This window comes from Pristiophorus japonicus, chromosome 6 (genome assembly GCF_044704955.1).
Source record: "Pristiophorus japonicus isolate sPriJap1 chromosome 6, sPriJap1.hap1, whole genome shotgun sequence".
NCBI classification, from domain to species: domain Eukaryota; kingdom Metazoa; phylum Chordata; class Chondrichthyes; family Pristiophoridae; genus Pristiophorus; species Pristiophorus japonicus.
Window position 1 is genome coordinate 207,828,090 of NC_091982.1, and position 18,356 is coordinate 207,846,445.

Here is an 18,356-nt window from a genome sequence, read left to right on the forward strand (position 1 = left end):
ATGAAGGAACTCCGAGTAGCGCACTTGCTTTGGGAGTCTCGTGTCTGGCTTGCGGACTATGTGGCCTGCCCAGTGGAGCTGATAGAGTGTGGTCAGTGCTTCAGTGCTGGGAATGTTAGCCTGAGTGAGGACGCTGATGTTGGTGCGCTTGTCTTCCCAGGGGATTTGTAGGATCTTGCGGAGACATCTTTGGTGGTATTTCTCCACCACTTGAGGTGTCTACTGCACATGGTCCATGTCTCTAAGCCATACAGGAGGACAGGTATTACTACAGCCCTGTAGACCATGAACTTTGTGGCAGTTTGGAGGCTCTGGACTTCAAACACTCTTTTCCTCAAGCGACCGAAGGCAGCACTGGCGCACTGGAGGCAGTGTTGGATCTCATCGTCGATGCCTGCTCTTGTTGACAGGAGGCTTCCGAGATATGGGAAATGGCCCACGGTGTCCAGGGCCGCGCTGTGGATCTTGATGACTGGGGGGGCAGTGCAGTGTGGTGAGGAAAGGCAGCTGGAGGACCTTTGTCTTATTGATGTTTAGCATAAGGTCCATGCTTTTGTATGCCTCAGTAAATACGTCGACTATGTCCTGGAGTGCAGCCTCTGTATGTGCGCTGGTGCAGGCGTCGTCCACGTACTGTAGCTCGAAGACAGAGGTTGGGGTGATCTTGGACCTGGCCTGGAGATGGCGCAATTTGAACAGGTTCCCACTGGTTCTGTAGTTTAGTTCCACTCCAGCGGGGAGCTTGTTGATTGTGAGGAGGAGCATGGCAGCGAGAAAGATTGAGAAGAGGATTGGGGCAATGACGCAGCCCTGTTTGACCCCGATCCAGACTTAAATTGGGTCTGTGATGGATCCGTTGGTAAGGATTCGTAATAAGGTGAATGAATTAACTGCGAGATAACTGTTAACGGATATGATGTAATTGGGATTACGGAGACATGGCTCCAGGGTGGCCAAGGCTGGGAAGTCAACATCCAGGGGTATTCAATATTCAGAAAGGATAGACAGAAAGGAAAAGGAGGTGGTGTAGCATTGCTGGTTAAAGAGGAGATTAACTCAATAGTAAGGAAGGACATTAACTTGGATGATGTGGAATCTGTATGGGTAGAGCTGCGGAAGACCAAAGGGCAGAAAACACTCGTGGGAGTTGTGTACAGAGCACCAACCAGTGGTAGTGAGGCTGGGGATGGCACCAAACAGGAAATTACGGATGCGTGCAATAAAGGTACAGCAGTTATCATGGGTGACTTTAATCTGCATATAGATTGGGCTAACCAAAATGGTAGCAATATGGTGGAGGAGGATTTCCTGGAGTGCATAAGGGATGGTTTTCTAGACCAATATCTCGAGGAACCAACGAGAGAGCAGGCCATCCTAGACTACGTCATGTGTAATGAGAGAGGAGTCATTGGAAATCTTGTTATACGATGCCCCTTGGGGAAGAGTGACCATAATATGGTAGAATTCTTCATTAAGATGGAGAGTGACACAGTTAATTCAGAGACTTGGGTCCTGAACTTAAAGAAAGGTAACTTCGATGGTATGAGATGTGAACTGGCTAGGATAGACTGGCAAATGATTCTAAAAGGGTTGATGGTAGATAGGCAATGGCAGACATTTAAAGATCTCATGGATGAACTTCAACAATTGTACATCCCAGGCTGGCATAAAAATAAAATGGGGAAGGGGCTCAACCGTGGCTATCATGGGAAATTAGGGGTAGTGTTAAATCCAAGGAAGAGGCATATAAATTGGCCAGAAAAAGCAAAAAACCTGAGGACTGGGAGAAATTTAGAACTTAGCCGAGGAGGACAAAGGGTTTAATTAGGAGGGGGAAAATAGAATACGAGAGTAAGCTTGCAGGGAACATAAAAACTGACTGTAAAAGCTTCTATAGGTATGTGAAGAGAAAATGATTAGTGAAGACAAATTTACAACATACATTCATGATTTGGATGAAGGAATTGAATGTAGTATCTCCAAGTTTGCAGATGACACTAAGCTGAGTGGCAGTGTGAGCTGTGAGGAGGATGCTAAAAGGCTGCAAGGTGACTTGGACAGGTTAGGTGAGTGGGCAAATGCATTGCAGATGCAGTATAATGTAGATACATGTGAGGTTATCCACTTTGGTGTTAAAAACAGGGAGGCAGAATATTATCTGAATGGTGACAGATTCGGAAAAGTGGAGGTGCATGGTACATCAATCATTGAAAATTGGCATGCCGGTACAGCAGGCGGTGAAGAAGGCAAATGGCATGTTGGCCTTCATAGTGAGAGGAATTGAGTATAGGAGCAGGGAGCTCTTACTGCAGTTGTACGGGGCCTTGGTGAGGCCACACTTGAATATTGTGTACAGTTTTGGTCTCCGAATCTGAGGAAGGACATTCTTGCTATTGAGGGAGTGTAGCGAGGGTTCACCAGACTGATTCCCGGGATGGCAGGACTGACATATGAAGAAAGATTGGATCGACTAGGCTTATATTTACTGGAATTTAGAAGAATGAGAGGGGATCTCATAGAAACATATAAAATTCGGATGGGATTGGACAGGTTAGATGCAGGAAGAACGTTCACTTTGTTGGGGAAGTCCAGAACCAAGGGTCACAATCTAAGGATAAGGGGTAAGCCATTTAGAACTGAGATGAGAAGAAACTTCTTCACTCAGAGAATTGTGAACCTGTGGAATTCTCTACTACAGAAAGTTGTTGAGGCCAGTTCGTTAGATATATTCAAAAGGGTGTTAGATGTGGCCCTTACGGCTAAAAGGATCAAGGGGTATGGAGAGAAAGCAGGAATGGGGTACTGAAGTTTCATGATCAGCCATGATCATATTGAGTGGTGGTGCAGGCTTGAAGGGCCGAATGGCCTACTCCTATTTTCTATGTTTCTGTGTTTCTATGTAAAGGATCAGTAAATCACAATTTCTTAAAGTGAACTGTAATGTTTCTGGTTATGTTTCTCGGTTGACAGAGAGGGTGTGAAAGATAAATTGAAGCATAAAAATAGACTAATCTGTCATATTTTAAAGAATGCAATCAATATTTCTGATTCTACTCCCTGGAATACAAATAAAAGCAACCTATTTTTTTACTACATATAAATAATAAATAAGCTTTGTTATTATAGAGGCTTTTCACTATAGTACTGTTTAGGAGTATACCCAGATAAACATTTTGAAAGGCCAATGATGTACTGGAATTGGGAGATTTGTTTGCAATACTGGATGTCAGAGTTGGCATAGGTGATCCATGAATCCTCCCTGAATAGACCAAGAGATTTGAAAAGTTTACTGGTTACCCTGAACACATGAATATCGTAACAAATAAATGCAGTTGTACAAATGCTTTCAGAAACAAGAAAAAATCATTAGCTCTCCTTTCATTGAAAAAATAATAAGTACACCTGCATTACTTCAGAGGAACAGGATGCGTATTCAATACGGACGTTTGGAACAATAACAGTAAACATTTACAAAGCTCAAATATCATTTACTGGCATAACTGCAAGCAACAGTAACAGATCAGGCCTTTAGATGCAGTCCAAGTCTCCCAGACTATTTGTAACCATATGCTGTTCTGTACACATTACACGTGCCAGAACTCATTGACGTGCTTCGGTTGAGTGCAGGCATCTAAAGGGTATAGAAGAGGCATTCAATCTGCTGATGCGTTTTTGCAGTCATTTCAATGGACTGGACATGCTCTGCAGAGTTATTGAACACTTTGGCAGAGATCTATAGAACTCCGTCGCTTTCTCCTGGCTCCACCCGCTGACAAAGGTTGCATGCACAGGCATGCTTTGGAGAGGGCAGAAAGAGGAGCAGTGATATCCAAAATCACTGAACACCATCAATTCAGCATTGCACGCTGATTAATGTCACACTCCTGGTCATTAAAATACTTGCAGCAAGCACAGACAGTGCTGCCGACCTGCCCAATACAGCAGCTGTCGCATTCCACACTGTGACCAGAATCTTCCCAGCCCTGTGAATGCGGGTTTGGAGGCGGGCCTGCTGTCAAAATAGACTTAATTGACAGTGGAGTGGAAATCCGCTCTGAACCCGCCTCTGTTTCAGTTTCTCAACTGTCAGGTCTGTGTGCGAATCGCAGACCCGGCACCAAGCGGCGGGCCAGCCAATTAAGATGCTTAAAAGAATTTTAAAGGATTTTACCCAGGCACTTATCATTTTACCAAGTTTTCAATGAGTTTGCCGTCCCCTGGGGTTCACACCAGGTAAGTGTGTCAGGTTCTCGGTGACTCTCCATTGCTTTGGCTAGTTGCCAGCTGCAGAAGTGGTATAAAAGCTACCATTTCACAGCTGTTCACTTTCCAATGTCTGAAGCTGAAACCTTCAGGATTTGGAAGAAACTTTTGAGCTGTATGCAGTATAAAAGTGTTTGCAGTGAACTCTCTATTCACTGTCACCTCTTTGCAGCAACCTCTCTCACCATTGACAGATTGCTTCTGTCATCTCAACCTTACCTGCCTTCTATGCCAGCAGCATCAGTGCCCTTGAAAAAATCTCACCTTGGCCCTCAGATTCCCACCACAATCAGCCCCAACACCAACATCACTAAAAACATCAGCAACACCAACAACAACACCAACCTTCTCCATAATCAACTGATGCTGCACAGGACACCGGGCATCAAAACCTGACCTCATTTCTGCCTGGGAGGCCAGGGATAGCCTCACTATGATCACTTGACGCTGTGCACCCTCGTTGCCACATGATGCGTCAGGTTGGCATCACCCCACGCCAGCACCATAAAGCACCCCTGCAATGCCCAAACCATTCCTTTCACACACATTACCATTGAGCAAGGTACCTTTATGTCTGACCAGTCACTACAACTCACTAAGCCACTTCCAAAGGTGCGCACAAATCTGTCCAAGAACGCAAAGGGGTGGAAACTCAGTTGTCTAGTGCTTCAGTCAGCGGCCAGGAGGAGCGTTAATGCGAGCGTAATAAATTACCGACCAGGCGCGCAGCTTGCAGTGCCCTGCCGGAAAATTTAGTTGAGCTTCACTGGCGGTTCCAAACACTGGCGCCTTGGTGCTGACTATCAGTCAAACCATGACATCAGTCCTGGTGCAATGACCATGCTTGCACCCCGCTTGCTAAATTCGGTGCGGCCGCTTCATTTAGCGACCACCACTAATCACTTCTGAAAAAACAGTCAATACAACCTTTCCATTGTCATTAACTGGTGGCTACTTAAAGGGACGAGGGAGTGCTTCCCTCAGAGGAAACAGTGTTTGAGCCTCCGAGTTTGCAGTGGCAGGCAGACCTAACAGTACAGCTAGAAAACAAGTGAAGTTGAAAACTTTAATGGATGCATTAGTATGCCGCCAGCTTCGCATTGTACATGCTCTTGTAAGATGGCATCAAGAGAGAAGGGCTGATGGCCAAAGGAGGAGAGCTCCTGGACGTCGGGGCAGGAGCCCTCCACAGCAGCGCTCATACCTGAACCTGTCCGAGGAGCAATGTGTCGGAAGGCTGCGCTTCCGAAAGGAAGTCGTTACAGAGATAGGCCTTGCCTGTAGGAAGACCTGCAGCCTCACATCGGCACCAGGACTGTGCTGTCCCTCGCAGTGAAGGTCACGATGCCACTCACCTTTTATGCCTTCGGCTCCTTCGAGGCTTCATTAGAGGACATATGCAGTGTTTTACAATTCGCAGCATATGGCTACATTCGTGACGTCATACGGGCACTCTACACATGCAGAATGGACTTCATTAACTTGCCGATGACTCGGGAAAAATAGAATGAACATGCATATGGGCTTGCCAGGATAGCGGGCTTCCCGATGGTCCAAGGAGCAATTGAATGCACACCCGCGGCCTTGCGAACACCATTCGAGAATAGAAACATAGAAACATAGAAAATAGGTGTAGGAGTAGGCCATTCGGCCCTTCGAGCCTGCACCACCGTTCAATATGATCATGGCTGATCATGCAACGTCAGTACCCCATTCCTGTTTTCTCTCCACACCCTTTGATCTCTTTAGCCGTAAGGACACATCTAACTCCCTTTTGAATATATCGAACGAACTGGCCTCAACAACTTTCTGTGGTCGAGAATTCCACAGGTTCACAATTCTCTGAGTGAAGAAGTTTCTCCTCATCTCGGTCCTAAATGGCTTACCCCTTATCCTTAGACTATGACCCCTGGTTCTTGACTTCCCCAACATCGGGAACATTCTTCCTGCATCTAACCTGTCCAATCCCGTCAGAATTTTATATGTTTCGATGAGATCCCCTCTCATTCTTCTAAATTCCAGTGAATATAAGCCTAGTCAATCCAGTCTTTCTTCATATGTCAGTCCTGCCATCCTGGGAATCAGTCTGGTGAACCTTCACTGCACTCCCTCAAAAGCAAGAATGTCCTTCCTCAGATTAGGAGACTAAAACTGTACACAATATTCAAGGTGTGGCCTTACCAAAGCTCTGTACAACTCCAGTAAGACCTTCCTGCTCCTATACTCAAATCGCCTCGCTATGAAGGCCAACATGCCATTTGCCTTCTTCACCGCCTGCTGTATCTGCATGCCAACTTTCAATGACTGATGCACAAGGACACCCAGATCTCGTTGCATCTCCCCTTTTCCTAATCTGTCATCATTCAGATAATATTCTGCCTTCCTGTTTTTGACACCAAAGTGGATAACTTCACATGTATCTACATATTACTGCATCTGCCATGCATTTGACCACTCACCTAACCTGTCCAAGTCACCCTGCAGCCTCTCAGCATCCTCTTCACAGTTCACACTGCCACCCAGCTTAGTGTCATCTCAAAACTTGGAGATATTACATTCAATTCCTTTGTGTAAATCATTAATGTATATTGTAAATAGCTGGAGTCCCAGCACTGAACCTTGTGGTACCCCGCTAGTCACTGCGTGCCATTCTGAAAAGGACCCATTTATTCCTACTCTTTGCTTCCTGTCTGCCAACCAGTTCTCTATCCACATCAATCATTACCCCCAATACCATGTGCTTTAATTTTGCACATTAACCTCTTGTGTGGGACCTTGTCAAAAGCCTTTTGAAATTTCAAATACACCACATCCACTGGTTCTCCCTTGTCCACTGTACTAGTTACATCCTCAAAACATTCTAGAAGATTTGTCTAGCATGATTTCCCTTTCATAAATCCATGCTGACTTGGACCGATCGTGTCACTGCTTTCCAAATGCGCTGCTATTACATCTTTAATAATTGATTCCAACATTTTCCCCACTACCGATGTCAGGCTAACCGGTCTATAATTCCCTGTTTTCTCTCTCCCTCCTTTTTAAAGCAGTGGGGTTACATTAGCTATCCTCTAATCCATAGGAACTGATCCAGAGTCTATAGAATGTTGGAAAATGACCACCAATGCATTTCTAGAGCCACTTCCTTAAGTACTCTGGGATGCAGACTCTCAGGCCCTGGGGATTTATCGGCCTTCAATCCCATCAATTTCCCTAACACAATTTCCTGACTAATAAGGATTTCCTTCAGTTCCTCATTCTCGGTCCCCGAGTATTTCCAGAAGGTTATTTGTGTCATCCTTAGTGAAGACAGAACCAAAATATTTGTTCAATTGGTCTGCCATTTCGTTGTTCACTATTATAAATTCACCTGATTCTGACTGCAACGGACCTACATTTGTCTTCACTAATCTTTTTCTCTTTCTCAGCTGGTGTGCGACCTCCTGCAGTGCACCTCACAGTCAATGCTCGCTATCCTGGAAATGCACATGATGCATTTATCCTGCCGGAGAGCACTGTGTCACAACAGTTTCAGCCACCATGAGAAGGCCGAGGCTGGCTGCTCGGGGACAAGTGTTATGGCCTGGCCACTTGGCTAATGACACCCCCTCCACAACCCCACCACAGAACCAGAGGAATGCGACCATGAGAGCCACACCACTACCCGCAAAATCATCGAGCAAACAATAGGGGTGCTGAAGCAGCAATTCCGATGCCTGGACCGCTCTGGAGGCTACCTTCAATATTCCACTCGCTATTCATTGTGGTGTGCTGCATGCGGCATAAATTTGGCTATCCTGAAGGCCCAGACCTTGCCAGTAGGAATTGCAGGCCCACCTCAGGAGGAGGAGGAGGAGGGGAGGAGGAGGAGGTGGAGGAAAAATAACAGGACTCTGGTTAGACCCCGAATGTCCAGCAAGACGATGAAGACATAAGAACATAAGAACATAAGAATTAGGAACAGGAGTAGGCCATCTAGCCCCTCGAGCCTGCTCCGCCATTCAACAAGATCATGGCTGATCTGGCCGTGGACTCAGCTCCACTTACCCGCCCACTCCCCATAACCATTAATTCCCTTATTAGTTAAAAATCTATCTATCTGTGACTTGAATACATTCAATGAGCTAGCCTCAACTGCTTCCTTGGGCAGAGAATTCCACAGATTCACAATCTTCTGGGAGAAGAAATTCCTTCTCAACTTGGTTTTAAATTGGCTCCCCCGTATTTTGAGGCTGTGCCCCCTAGTTTTAGTCTCCCCGACCAGTGGAAACAACCTCGCTGCCTCTATCTTGTCTATCCCTTTCATTATTTTAAATGTTTCTATAAAATCACTCCTCATCCTTCTGAACTCCAACGAGTAAAGACCCAGTCTACTCAATCTATCATCATAAGGTAACCCCCTCATCTCCGGAATCAACCGAGTGAATCGTCTCTGTACCCCCTCCAAAGCTAGTATATCCTTCCTTAAGTAAAGCGACCAAAACTGCACGCAGTACTCCAGGTGCAGCCTCACCAATACCCTATACAGTTGCAGCAGGACCTCCCTGCTTTTGTACTCCATCCCTCTCGCAATGAAGGCCAACATTCCATTCGCCTTCCTGATTACCTGCTGCACCTGCAAACTAACTTTTTGGGATTCATGCACAAGGACCCCCAGGTCCCTCTGCACCACAGCATGTTGTAATTTCTCCCCATTCAAATAGTATTCCCTTTTACTGTTTTTTTTTCCAAGGTGGATGACCTCACATTTTCCTGCATTGTATCCCATCTGCCAAACCTTAGCCCATTTGCTTAACCTATCTAATTCTCTTTGCAGCCTCTCTGTGTCCTCTACACAACCCACTTTCCCACTAATCTTTGTGTCAAGACCAGCAACAGCTATGGAAGAGGCATCCTGCCAATGGTGCCGGCGCAAGGGCTACACGGCAGCGGCTTATAAGGCATCGGTTTGTTTAAATGGAGGAAGTTGAGGGATGCAGCTAATAATGACCGCGCATTGTGCAATGATAATGCCACATCTCCATCACAAGCCCACAGTCATACACCAGAGGCTGAAGGAAATGGTCAAAGTAACATTTTATTTATTTACATCCCTCAAACAATGCCAAAAATTGCACAGCCGCAAATAATATAAGCTGGAGCTACCGTCCCATCAAACACCAGAATACATAATGACCATCAACAACAAATGTACAAGTGCCCCTGCAAGTTCTCATTCTGCAATAGTATCTATATGCCATCTTAGCTGCAGCCCTTACAAAAGTAGTAGGCATGCAAGAACACCAAAGAGATTTTGACAACCATTTGCAGTCAACATCGTCATATCCCCAGGGGACACATGTGATTAGTGCGTGTTCCACAGGCATTTGGAACCCCTCTGGCTCACTCCCCTCCCATGCCTATTGCTCCTTCTCAATGTGGCCTCAGTGCCTGCAGCAAGGCCACTTGAGGGCTGCTCTGTGTCTGAGGGAGACAGGACAGACAGCGTAGCAGGACGCCCTGGATCAGCTGTGGGCCTGAAAGCATTTGCTGTAAGTGTGGCAGAGGCTGCTTCAAGCAATGTCCATGCTTCTCAGCTGTCCAATGAGCCCATCCTTGCCTGGCTAAACCTCAGGATGGGCGGCAGCAGTTTGGGATGGCTGGGATGCAAGCAAATGCGGACTGGCAGTGGTGGGCGCCAGAATGCGGTCATCGTGAGGAAGGACTGCACCTTCCATTTCCAGCGGCCCACTGCCACTCATCTGGGGCGGTGCCACAGCATCAGGAGCAAAATGTGCAACCGCAGATTGCTGCCCTGCTGCGGCTCCCTCTGTTCCCCGTCCGACTGTGGGAATAGCAGAGAGGATGGCAGCAGACACTGCTTTCATGGCATTAATCTGAGACTGCATCAGAGCAGACTGCGCTTGAAACGCAGCAGTCTGCGATTGCATTCCAGCAACCAGTGACTGCATGACATCACGAAGACCTTGTGTGGCTTTGGCCTGTGATGTCATGGCTGCTGCCATGTCAACCATGGCATGCACCATCACATCTGGAACCCCACTGTCGCTCGTTGAGCCCACTTCCCGGTTTAGCCGGACAAGGATGGGCTCATTGGACAGCTGAGAGGCATAGGCAATGCTTGAGACAGCCTTTGCCACACTCACAGCAAGTGCATCCATGCTCTGTGGTACCCTCCCCAATGCACCCATAAGCTCACAGTGCATCTGCATGGGCTCCCTGGACATTGCCTTCAAATCCAGGTCCTCATCTGCCTGTCTCGGAGCAAGATTCCTGGACTGACTTACCTACTGGGGAGCTGGTCTCCGAGCTTCCCCTTGTTCTGGGCGTTGCTGCAGGCCACTGGGGTCAGGAGCGTCCGCATTTGGAAACCCCAGGAAGGCGGGCTCCTCCACCGAAGTAGCCTCCCCACTAACTGGCACTGAGAACGGGTCCCGCTCTATCACCACACTGGTTTCCAGTTCCTCCTCATCTTCCCCGTCGTGTCAAGAAGACGTCTGACGGGCAGGCTGTCGCTCGTTTGGCTCATCATCTGTAAGCACAAAGCAACAGAATTGTGGGTCGCAGTTGGAGAGAGGATAGGAAGGCAAGAAACATTGAAACATAGAAAATAGGTGCAGGAGCAGGCCATTCAGCCCTTCTAGCCTGCACCGCCATTCAATGAGTTCATGGCTGAACATGAAACTTCAGTACCCCCTTCCTGCTTTCTTGCCATACCCCTTGATCCCCCGAGTAGTAAGGACTTCATCTAACTCTCTTTTGAATATATTTAGTGAATTGGCCTCAACTACTTCCTGTGTAGAGAATTCCACAGGTTCACCAGTCTCTGGGTGAAGAAGTTTCTCCTCATCTCGGTCCTAAATGGCTCACCCCTTATCCTTAGACTGTGACCCCTGGTTCTGGACTTCCCCAACATTGAGAACATTCTTCCTGCATCTAACCTGTCGAAACCCGTCAGAATTTTAAACGTTTCTATGAGGTCCCCTCTCATTCTTCTGAACTCCAGTGAATACAAGCCCAGTTGATCCAGTCTTTCTTGATAGGTCAGTCCCACTATCCCGGGAATCAGTCTGGTGAATCTTCGCTGCACTCCCTCAATAGCAAGAATGTCCTTCCTCAAGTTAGGAGACCAAAACTGTACACAATACTCCAGGTGTGGCCTCACCAAGGCCCTGTACAACTGTAGCAACACCTCCCTGCCCCTGTACTCAAATCCCCTCGTTATGAAGGCCAACATGCCATTTGCTTTCTTAACCGCCTGCTGTACCTGCATGCCAACCTTCAATGACTGATGTACCATGACACCCAGGTCTCGTTGCACCTTCCCTTTTCCTAATCTGTCATCATTCAGATAATAGTCTGTCTCTCTGTTTTTACCACCAAAGTGGATAACCTCACATTTATCCACATTATACTTCATCTGCCATTCATTTGCCCACTCACCTAACCTATCCAAGTCACTCTGCAGAAGGAGGGGGCACCGTTATTTTGGAGCTACATGTTGTAAGGCATGTGGGATCAAGGGTCAGGGGTCTCACAGAAAATGCGCACCTCATTCACAAACCGTCACTGTCGAGTGGGGGGCTCTGCCTCACCAGCCGCCACTGCCCTGACTGATGCGCCCAGGAGGGCGGACACTCGCTCCTCCACCTCGGTGAGTTCCTGGAGGTCAGGCTCCCTTCCTCTTGTCCATTGCTGCTCTCACCTATTGTGGGCAAGTTTGGCCTGCAATGACCAAACAAGAAGTTGTCAGCGTGTCTGTAGCTACTTGTGTATCTCATGTGCCACATGTGTCTACAATAAGTGACTCGCTACTAATGTCCTGAGGTGTGCATCTCTGCAGCTCAGCCTGCGTGGCAGCGCACAGTGGATGTGGCAACGATGGGATTTGGGGAGAAAGAGCTATGAGTAATTATGAGGCTGAAGGCCTCATATGAAGAGTTAAAAGATATTGGTAGCTGTTCTCAAGCTGAGTCGGGCGCTAGAAGGTGAGAGACGCTTGGATGGGTGGAGCATGTCTGGTGAGATGATCGAAAGCTTTTAGGGTGTCTCCAGCAACAAGGAGCATGGCCTGGTACATATAGAAAAGGGGTGGGCACTGCAAAACCTTTACATTGTTTAAGACAGTGAGGCTCACATGAACACATTGCAAGGTGAATGGAAAGGGTACTCACCCCAACAGCCCTAGTGGGGTCGTTGAACTTTTTGCGACAATGTGTCGCTGTTCTGGTCACCGTGTCATGGGCGGAGATGTGCTGGGCTATTTCTCTCTACAGCCTTCTGAAGACATTTGGCGATGGCCTTTGTCCCCCTCCAGGCTGTAGTGCATTGTTGCACTCTCCACAGTCTCAAGCAAGGCCTCAAGGGCCACAAAGTGATGGGTTCGCTGCCTTCCACCTTGCTTCTCCTTTTTCCTGTTCTCAAGACACTGTGGAGATGGAGCTGTGCATGCACATATTTACCTTGCCACGCCTTAAGACTTGGCTTTTCCTGGGACGTGAATTGGACTTCTGAGCATGCGCAATGGTTTAGCAAATTTAGCACAAAGATTTTCGTTAGCGCCCCCCCGCCCAGGTCAGGTGTATAACGACTGATTTCGCGCCCCCTTCAGCTCTTGATCCAATTCAACCAAATTTCTTGGCGGGAGGCCCAACCATTTTAAAGGCACTATACTTACTGCTCTGCCGAGATTAATGCCTCAAAATGGTACCGAATTTCCACCCCGTAGGGCTAGAAATTAGCCAGCCTAACTCACGTTTTAATGCCATTTTTTCGTGTTAAAATGTTTTTTTTTGTCATTAAAAAAATGGAAGGACATTTTTCAAATTTGGCCAATGGTTTAATGCTGTCATTAAAAAATAAGGACCGCCATCTTTACAAACCATGTTTGTGACATCAAAAACAACGATATCGCCATTTTTGTGAATTTGGCCAATTATTACATTTTGAAGGACAGTGATCAATACTAAACTGAAAAAGCTGGTCTTACGTAGTCGAGTCGGATCAAAATCAGCGATAAAGGCGCCATCTTGGAAAACAGAGCTAAGTTAAAGGTTTTGTAGGGAAGGCTGCATTTAGAGATTGAGTTTATAATTTGCTTTTAAGGGCATTTTAAGAATGGGGCCTATCCTATCTGTGCCATAGTTAGTGACTGCTTATGCTTTCCAGGATAATCATAGAAGAAGGCTTATTCAACAGCTTTATCAGCGCAATCAAAGAGGTCGCAGACTAATGGCGAGGAAGCCTTATCCCCAACAAGTTTACAGGGAACATCGTTCATATCGCCATCTGACTGAGGCACAGTGCATTAGAAGGTTGCGCTTTCGAAAAGAGGTGGTCACAGAGATATGCCAGCTCATAAAGGCAGACATACAGACTACAAGCATGAGGAGGACTGCACTGACCGTCCATGCCTCCAGCTCCTTTCAGGCATCAGCAGGGGACAGGAGGAGCAGGACGAGGAGGAGGATGAGGAGGAGGAGGATGAGGAACCCATGCCATCACTACCACTCCCAGGAGGACACGGGAAGAGGCCTCGTGGACCTTACGCCATTGCAAGAGCCTTGCATCAGCAGCTGACACTTCACCACTTTGCGTGAAGGCTGAACGGCCATTTCATCATGGACTGCCCACTGTATCCCACCATGTTGACTATTTCCCCCCGTTATTTGCGAATAAGACTGCATAAGTTTGGATTAGTTGAAAAAAAATGAAATTCATTCAACATTTGTACACTTGTACTTAACTTTAATAAAATATTTTGCTTTTATGTTACACTTTTAAATTAACGTCACTTAAATAACAATAAAGCAAACAAACAATCACAAGAACAACAAAAGAAGAACAAAACAACAACAGCAACAGCAGCAAACAAACTACAGCTGCACCTCCCCCCCCCGCCCCCTTTTTTAAACACTGCCGCACTGCCCGCCCTTCTACCCTTGCCCTTGCCATTAGCCTGCCCGTTACCGTAGGCTTGGCCGTACTCCCAGTGAGCCCAAGGTTCTTATTAGTTTGTTGGGTACGACGTTCCGCTTGTTGGGCAACAGATGAAGGAGAGGCCAATGGAAACCCTTGAAAACCTCTGGCTGTGGAAAGCCCGGCTTCGGACTCTTCAGATGGCAGACTAAAATCCTTTCTACTTCATGGCATCGACCTCCAGCAAATTCAGTACCACCATCTGATCATTCCCCCCCCCAAAAAAAAACATTAATTGAAGGATCGTCCTCCTCCTCCTCCTCCTCCTGTGGATGTTCTGCAGGATGGCTGAGTTCGGTGTCACCCACTTCCGCTTGTGGCGAGCTGGTGGGGTCTTCCCCATTATTGGATGTATCTGAAACATCTGCAAAATATAAAAGAACAGACGATTGGTTGGCAGCAGGGGAGGAGCAGGGTGACATGAGTAGGCTCACATAATGCAGGCTCAATTGAAGGACCACAATGAATGATATTACATCGCATAAACCGCAGCCTTGCCGACAGAGAGTACATCGCATAAACCATAGCCTAGCCCACACAGTACTTAACATTGAGCCAACCCAGACTGTGGATTTTGCCGGGCTTATCCTCTCTATCGAATCTGGGCTCAGCATTCGCTCAGGTGGTCGATCTCTGCGATGCACCAATGAGACCTGCAATCCAACTTTCCAGGGCTGTGAGTGGGAGCAGTCTTGCCGGACTCCCATCAGTTTTCCACTGCTGTCATCGGTTCTCGGACAACTTTCTCTGCAAAGGTGGCAATAGACATTTATAAAAGCTTTCCGCTGTTGTGGCACACACAAATAATCATCAAGGCACTTATACCGTATAGTGTACATTTAATTAAGTGATCTGTTTAATGTCCCTTTACTTGCACGTTGTTCATCACAAAAACATCAAAGTGCAATGCAGAAAAAAAGCAATCTTTATAATGTGTGACACTTAGAAACCTAGTAATACCAAGATGGGTCACATTTACAATTCAAGTAATTGGAGTGCCGAAATAAAAATATTACTGACTCTAACTGTCCCGCAAAGGTCATGCCACCTCTTCCTGCATTGGTGATAGGTCCTCCTGACGGAGTCCACTGAGGAAACCTGCTCAGCAACGCGTCGCCAAGCTTCAGCCATTGCAGATGGTGCATTTTACCAGCACCCTTCTTCGCAATCTGGCCCCATCCTCTCTCTACAGCGCCTACCAGGGCTTCATTTGCATCCTGGCTAAACTTTCTAGTCCTCTTCCTTCCCAAATCACCCAACATTTTTGATCCTGAAGCACCTGTGTGTAGGTATTGAGAACTCTCCTGCAACTTTCAATTCCCTGTAAAAATGGCTGATTCAGACCAGGAAGTGTACTGCGCATGCACATCATATGAAAAATGGATACATTTTTTTTTCTACGCATGCGCAGAATGGGCGTTTTCTTTATTACGAAAAATGTAATTTTTGTTCTTAAAAACGATACTTTTTTAACGCTTCGCCAAAAGTTACAAACTGTTTGGGGAAATTTAAGCATTTATTTTTTCATGTTATTTTGGCTACAAAAAAAAGCATTAATTGCAAATAATGCCAAAAAACAGTAATATCCTTCTTTGTGGAAATTCTAGCCCATAGTGTTCAAAATAAAGATTTAACTGTTTGACAACACATTAGCAGAAACTCTACATGAACATTAACTAAAACATCCAAGTGCCTACCTTGCGTGTTGTTAGTTGGTATGATTGGACAAGAATGAGGGTGAGGGTGAGTGTGAGGGTGAGGGTGAGTGTGAGGGGTGGCTAGTGAGATGGAAAGTGAGAATGCAGATAGAGAGAGGGATGGATTGGTGGATGGTCAGTTGGTGTGATGTGCAGGAGTAGGGTAGGGAATGCAGAGTAATGCGGATATGATGAGTGGCACAGCAGGATGAGGTTGAGTGTGGCTTTGCAGTAGTGCTTCGTGATCCACTGAGATCATTGAAAGGTTTGCATCACTGCAGCCAAGTTCTTCTGACAACATCGTTGCTTGTGCAACAATGCTGCATTGGTGTCCTGGGGAGATCTCTTCCGTCCATTGGTAAGGAAGAGAACCTTCCTGTGTGCTGTGACTCCTTCCATAAGCATCTGGAGGGGATCATGGGAGAGCCTGGGTGCAGCTGGGCACCTTTGTGCAGTGCTTGTCAGTGTTTGCAGCTCCTCAATTCTGTAGAACTGTGACAAAACAATTGTCAAAAAAAAGTTGGCCATGATCCCTTTAATTGGCCGGGAACCTCGCAGGACGGTCTTAACAAGCCCCCTCATACCTCATCAAGTGAAAATTGTGTTGAGAAAGCGGGATGGAGCCAGGAGCTCCATCCCGCTAAGTTGGGTGGCAGTGTGAGCTGCGAGGAGGATGCTATGAGGCTGCAGAGTGACTTGGATAGGTTAGGTGAGTGGGCAAATGCATGGTAGATGAAGTATAATGTGGATAAATGTGAGGTTATCCACTTTGATGGTAAAAACAGAGAGACAGACTATTATCTGAATGGTGACAGATTAGGAAAAGGGGAGGTGCAACGAGACCTGGGTGTCATGGTACATCAGTCATTGAAGGTTGGCATGCAGGTACAGCAGGCGGTTAAGAAAGCAAATGGCATGTTGGCCTTCATAGCAAGGGGATTTGAGTACAGGGGCAGGGAGGTGTTGCTACAGTTGTACAGGGCCTTGGTGAGGCCACACCTGGAGTATTGTGTACAGTTTTGGTCTCCTAACTTGAGGAAGGACATTCTTGCTATTGAGGGAGTGCAGCGAAGGTTCACCAGACTGATTCCCGGGATGGTGGGACTGACCTATCAAGAAAGACTGGATCAACTGGCCTAGTATTCACTGGAGTTCAGAAGAATGAGAGGGGACCTCATTTGAAATGTTTAAAATTCTGACGGGTTTAGACAGGTTAGATGCAGGAAGAATGTTCCCAATGTTGGGGAAGTCCAGAACCAGGGGTCACAGTCTAAGGATAAGGGGTAAGCCATTTAAGACCGAGATGAGGAGAAACTTCTTCCCCCAGAGAGTGGTGAACCTGTGGAATTCTCTACCACAGAAAGTTGTTGAGGCCAATTCACTAAATATATTCAAAAGGGAGTTGGATGAAGTTCTTACTACTATGGGGATCAAGGGTTATGGCGAGAAAGCAGGAATGGGGTACTGAGGTTGCATGTTCAGCCATGAACTCATTGAATGGCGGTGCAGGCTAGAAGGGCCGAATGGCCTACTCCTGCACCTATTTTCTATTTTTCTATGTTTCTATGTTTCTATGAGCGCGTACCGCACACGCCACCAAGGCTGGCCACACCGGTCTCGCCACTGATGGCGAAATCGCGGCCTGGAAGTGGGCAGGAGCAAGGCGGTAGCCATTTCTTCTTCAAAACCGCTAAAGGTTCAAAATTCTAGGTCTTTATGTTCTTTCTATAATGAGGTGTCTAACTTGCACAAAATACGCTAACTGTGGGCCCAATAGTGTTAAGTACAACATGTTTAAACTTCTTTACTCCTGTACTTTGCGGGGAGTTTTAACTCCCCAGGATGGGTGGGAGAGGGGCGTTAAAAATTCAAAATCTGAAACTTGACACCAACCTGCCTCCACTTGCGGTTTTAATAGATGCGGGTGGTGTGGCAGGTAGGTAGCAGAGGATTAACCTGCTTTCCAGAGGCAGAGCCAGTGTTTAAATATTTTACTGAGGTTTTGTACCTCAAATTTAAGAGCAGTATTGCCGTTTTGCAGGCTTCGGGGAAACCCGACAGCTGGAGGGCGGCGAGAAGGGCTGGATCCTGCAGGTAAGTGCCTTTCTACCACTACTTGTAGGCCAGGAGGAGCAGGAGAGCATCTGCCTGGCCCCCCAAGCCAACCTGCTTCCCCCCTCGATTTGACCCCATCCCCGTGTGATCCGATCCTCCTCCCTTGATTTACCCATGGCCTGAGATCATAGAAACATAGAAACATAGAAACATAGAAAATAGGTGCAGGAGTTGTCATGTTTGTAACCTTCACATAACTGTAACCTTTATGTAACAACACTGTACACTGTATGCACCTGAGAAATGCACACCTTGACCACAGGGGGTGAACTTGTGGGAGACACTCCTTACCTGGTCATCCAGGTA